Source organism: Nannobrachium achirus (assembly GCF_963921795.1).
Source record: "Nannobrachium achirus genome assembly, chromosome: 3".
NCBI lineage: Eukaryota > Metazoa > Chordata > Actinopteri > Myctophiformes > Myctophidae > Nannobrachium > Nannobrachium achirus.
The window spans coordinates 75215426-75221890 of NC_137812.1; positions in this window are offsets into that span (position 1 = coordinate 75215426).

Sequence of the window (6465 nt, forward strand, 5' to 3'; positions counted from 1 at the left end):
TTTTCTACAGACCAGAGATAAATAATAATCAGTTATGTTTCTTCTTCTTCGGGTGAATCGGCCTCAGTCCTAAACAGAACATTCATGTTCAGGTCAGGATACCTCTTTTAGCCAATCAGGAGAGAGAACCCACGCAGGATTCAGGATTATCAAGAGGAAAAGGAAGTGATGAAACAAAGAAATTAGCAATGATTACTATCACATAGAGCTTTACCTAAAAAAGAATGTTTTAACACAAAAATATCACTTACCCTACCTTTATTGGGTACATTAAGTAATGTGTGCTTTTCTCTTAATTTACATGAATCATTGATATATAATCATTATAATGTGTGATATTAATGTACATGAATCATTGATATATAATCATTATAATGTGTGATATTAATGTACATGAATCATTGATATATAATCATTATAATGTGTGATATTAATGTACATGAATCATTGATATATAATCATTATAATGTGTGATATTAATGTACATGAATCATTGATATATAATCATTATAATGTGTGATATTAATGTACATGAATCATTGATATATAATCATTCTAATGTGTGATATTAATGTACATGAATCATTGATATATAATCATTATAATGTGATATGTGTGTGAATTACAATCATTATTCAATCATTGATATTAACCACTTCAACCCTGGTGTCAATATGCTGGAGGCTGATACTCAGCAAACTGTAGCAGATCTACAAGCTCACAACACATTGTGATGCATCCTGATGATGCATTGTAGATCATCTGCTATCTGCAAATACATTTAATGTAGATTGAGAACAGGAGGGGGCCTGGTACAGAGCAGGGGGGTCCAAACTGTTTTCAAAGGGGGCCACGTTAGAAAATATTAAAACAGCCAATTATCTCCTGACAAAATGTACTTTCGGATCATAACAAATACATCTGCATTACATTTAAACTATTTTATTTAAAGGGCCAGTTCACCTCTGGGACAACCAGATCTTATTTTATTGTTGTTTGGGACACGATCAACACAATCACACGAGTTATTTTTTGTGTTCGATCTGTGTTTTTAGATATTTAAGTATTTCAGCATGAACTAGATTGGCATCCAGGGAATGTGTGTGCTCACTTTGGCAGCGACCGGGCCAACGGCGACTGAGATTAGCTGCACACAAACTGTGAGGACACACGGACGGACACACGGACGGACGGACGCACGGACGGACGGACGCACGGACGGACGGACGAAGGGGAAAACATACTCTCCCCCAAGCCTTCGGCTGGTGGAGACAATGATGATGCATCATATGATGCAGCATGATGACTCATGTGATGCAAAATGCATCATCATTCAAGCTGAAATAACACAGATTGAACAAAAAATAACTCAGGATTGTGTTGATCTTGTCCCAAACAACAATAAAATAAGATCTGGTTGTCCCAGAGGTGAAGTGGGCCTTTAACTATCATCATCAATATCAATGGTCTTTTGTCAGGTGTTTGCTCTGAACAAAAACACAAATAACTCTTATTTAAAACTTATTTCACATTACCAAATGTAACCAGAAGTGCAAGGTAAAAAATACAATAAAACAATAAAATGTCCTTTCTTTGAGCCCTTCAGAATATAAGACAACAGGGAACAAGGAATCCTGACAAATTATACGGTGGGAAAATATCCTCGTTTGACGTTCCTGGCAGGCCGTTTATAATACACTTTTGGAATGAAGCAGTGGACCGTATATAAAATTCATCCTCGGCCACAATATGACCCCCGGGCCCCACTTTGGACACCCCTGGTACAGAGCCCTTGGGAATCTGGTCAACTAAGTACAGGGTTTAAGTGGTTAAGAAGTGATCATTTATAACGTGTGATAAGTACAGGGTAAGTGGTTAAGAAGTGATCATTTATAACGTGTGATGTGAGTGAGTTTTAATCATTATGCAAATCATTCATGATCAGTGCTTCTCAACCAGTGGTCCGGGGTCCACCAGTGGTCCTTGAGGGGGTCCCAGGTGTTCCCCAGCTAAATGATGGAGAGTGGTTCAAATAAAGAATTCATAATGAACCTTGATATGAACCTGGTTGAAAACCACTGATTTATATGAATTAATCATTCATTATGTAATCATTTACAATCAATAAAACTGTCAGGTGGAAACCTTGATATCCTTTGTTATTTTAATTAATTAACATAACGACTATATTGGGGAGAAAAAAAAGGGTAAAGAGCAACAACAAAATATAATACAAATAGCCAATATAGTTCTCTTCCCGACACGTTATGAGCTTGTAGATCTGCTATTTTCACTATACTTTTGTGCAACACTCTTCCATGATGAAGTAAGGCAGGGGTCTTCAACAGGGGGTCCGGGACCCCTAGGGGGTCCTCAGAGTTACTACAGGGGGTCCTCCAAATCTTTGAGTGATAGACCGTTTTTTTTTCTCCTTTTTTATATTAACCATGCACTTGAACCCTAGTGTCTGAGAACTTTAGCCAAAAATAGCAGATCTACAAGCTCACAACGCCTCGCGCTGCGAGGCGTTGTGAGCTTGTAGATCTGCTATTTTTTGGCAAAGAGGTTTGGTGTAGAGGAGAAAAAGAGCAGAATATGTACAAAGTGAAAGGTCAAGTTTATTATTAAAGTATTGACGGTTCAAGTGGTTAAATATCTGAAAACACACATTGACATGAATCCAAAATACACCGATGTGAAACGATTAAACTGTGGGGGTCCCTGCTTCATCTCTCTCTCAGTTAAGGGGTCCTTGGGCTGAAAACATTGAAGACCCCTGAAGTAGAGCATTCATTAATGTACCTGAGTAATAAGACTGCCTATGCCACCTCCCACCTGTAGAGGGGGCAAGAGGAACACCTGACGTTTAGACCTTAAAATATTCACTGTGTGTAGTGTGACCAAACTTCACTTAAACGTAATACCTACAATTCCAAGTGCTTCTCAGGGTGGGGGTCCCCAGTTCAAATATGTTTATTTCAGTGTGGGGGTCCCCAGTTCAAATATGTTTATTTCAGGGTGGGGGTCCCCAGTTCAAATATGTTTATTTCAGGGTGGGGGTCCCCAGTTCAAATATGTTTATTTCAGGGTGGGGGTCCCCAGTTCAAATATGTTTATTTCATGGGTGGGGGTCCCCAGTTCAAATATGTTTATTTCAGGGTGGGGGTCCCCAGTTCAAATATGTTTATTTCAGAGTGGGGGTCCCCAGTTCAAATATGTTTATTTCAGGGTGGGGGTCCCCAGTTCAAATATGTTTATTTCAGGGTGGGGGTCCCCAGTTCAAATATGTTTATTTTGGGGATCACAACCTAAAAACATGTTGGGCTCACTAAAGGTCTGAAGCATAAATCATGCATTTCACCGCGGACCCCCATCTCTAAATATTTTGTTCCAGGGACCCCCACCCCAGAAAGAATTCGATTTGACTTACAAATGTAAGTTGAATGTTTTCAAAGATTTGCACACATTCTCAAGATTTTTCAACAAAATAGCAGATCCACAAGCACATGTGAGCTTTTAGAGGCCTATTTGTTAATTTGTTAATAGCTAAAACAGGCTTAATGGTTAAAGTGGTTCAAATCGTGGTTCAAATCATAGTTGAGTTTATTTAATAGATCATATCATTATTTGTATTTTTTTTATATTTTTTTGGAAAACAGTGTGTTGTTAAATCCTTACCAACTTCCACAGTATCTGGCAACGCGGTGACGTCAGACAAATGTGGCAACCCACGCACATCCGCTGCTCGCTCGGGACGCCCTTATATGGACTCCCTGTGTCCCAGGTGTTCCGCCCCGGTGGGCGTGGCTATAGGTCTGAACGGCCAACGGTAAAACCACGCCCACCTGGACCAAACGCCTGGGACAGTGTGGATGCGTGTTGTTGTGTGTGTAGTGTGTGGTGTGTGTGTAGTGTGTAGCAGCAGGGGATTCTACAGCAGTGTTTATGAATGACGGTACGTTCTATTGATGTTTGATTTATTTGTAGCAACATGTAGCAACTGTAGCTTTATATATAGGCCTGTTTATCTATCAGTGGGAGCATTATGACAGCTTTGAGCTTTATGTGACTCCTGATAGACTCTGATAGCTTCTGATAGCGCTGCATGTGACCATGTTGTTATGATGTTATGATTATGATTTATGATCTGATCTTACACACCCTGAATCTGTACTGAGAGAGAGAGAGAGAGAGAGAGAGAGAGAGAGAGAGAGAGAGAGAGAGAGAGAGAGAGAGAGAGAGAGAGAGAGAGAGAGAGAGAGAGAGAGAGTCAGTCGAGCACTGCTTTGTAGCCAATTAAATAGAGTAAACCAAATTATTAAATTAGTGAACAGAAAATTAAACCAAAAACTCTACACAAACTTCATTGCTATCTGGCCCTGAAACATGAATATAAACTGACAGAGTATCTGTTTATGGTCAAAGATACACAGCAGAGAAATACACACTGAGTGACCACAGTCTAACACACACTGAGTGACCACAGTCTGACATAGAGAAACATACTGACCATTAATACACACTGAGTGACCTCAGTCTGGACATAGAGAAACATACTGACTGAACACACTGAGTGACCACAGTCTGACATAGAGAAACATACTGACCATTAATACACACTGAGTGACCTCAGTCTGGACATAGAGAAACATACTGACTGAACACACTGAGTGACCACAGTCTGACATAGAGAAACATACTGACCATTAATACACACTGAGTGACCTCAGTCTGGACAGAGAGAAAGTCCTATCTTTCTCCAGATCAAAGAGTGTGAGTAGGGCTGTCACGATATGACATTTTACATGACGATTAATTGTCACTCAAATAATTGGCAATTAACGATTTAATTGTGTATTTGTCGTTGATAATTACATTTATGTTTGGCTTTTAGGCTTTGAAGTTGCATATGGTAGATATGACACGTAACCTAAATATACAAATACATTACTGACATATTTGACAACTTACTACTTAAAAAATAACATTGATAGTGGAAATAGCCAATCTACAAGCTCACAACGCGTCACGATGCGACGCGTTGTGAGCTTGTAGATCGGCTATTTCCACTATCTCTGACATTTTTCAACATTCACGATTATGACGATTATGACAAAATAATTGCGATAATGTCAAATAATCACGATTAGACGATTATGTAATAATTGTGACAGCCCTAAGTATGAGGTCACTGTACCACAGCTGAGATACAATTTCTATTAAAACGTGACAAATATAAAATACTTTAAGATATTTGAGTTGTTCAATTCTAAACGTTACAGTCCTAGAGCGAGGCGTTGTGAGCTTGTAGATCTGCTCATTTCACAATTTCTGTCTCCAATATTTGACAATTTGGCCCATGTTTCATTTGTCACTTTAGAAACCACTTTATTGTCTCCCAGATTATCTGCTCAACGTCGCACAATAGGACCTGTGTATGGCTGTGTATTTGGAGAATTACACAAAAAGTGCTAGAGAGATGCACTCATTTGTAAGATCATTCTAGGGCTACTCCGCCTGATGCTTTGGCAATATTGTAATTTTTTACATTCATGCCAAGGCGAATTGAATTGAACTGAATTGAATTGAATTGAATTGAATTGAGACAGAGACACCCTTAACTTAACCCTGACCCGGCCACTACACACAGACACACATTGTACAAACAGAACACACAGAAGAATGTAAAGAACAAGATGTCAAACAAACTGACAAAGAAAGAAAGACAAAGAAAGAAAGACAGATTGACAGATAGATGACTGGTAAGCATTTCTATTGTAGAAGAGGCAACCGCAGTTTTTCCGGTGAACCTGAGCGCAACGGTGGGGGCCGATGGGCAAGGAGGGCCGCGAGCTTATTATGAGAAACAACTAAAATAAGATCTTAAAACCTGGTGAAAACAGTTGCGTGAATTAGCGCAAGATGACGATAAAGGGAATCATTACATGGAAAACATTCAATTAACTTCTGAAAAGCCTACTAGCCTGGTTCTTAAAACCTGGTGAATTAGCACAAGATTAGATGAGGATAAAGGAAATGGAAAACATTCAATTAACTTCTAAGCCTACTAGGCCTTAAAACCTGGCGAAAACAGTTGCATGCATTAGCGCAAGATAGATGAGCATAAAGGAAATCATTAAATGGAAAAAAAGGCTTCTAAGCCTAGACTAGCCTACTAGTAAAACTAGTGGAACCACGATCTTGCCACGTGTGAATAATTGTGGTTGTAAACAATAACACAGACAATATAAATCCTTAGTCTAGTTGTGGGAAGAAGAGGTTATCATCATGGCCCCAAATAACTTTTAAATATCTTAAAATTGACGACGAGTCTCTTCTGAAATCATCAAGAGTGCCTCTCAATACATAAAGCATAACCTCTCCATCATCACCCTGTTCCCCACACTACCGCGCCCCCACCGTTGTGCTTAGGTTCACCGGGAAAACTGTGGTCGCGGCAGAGAG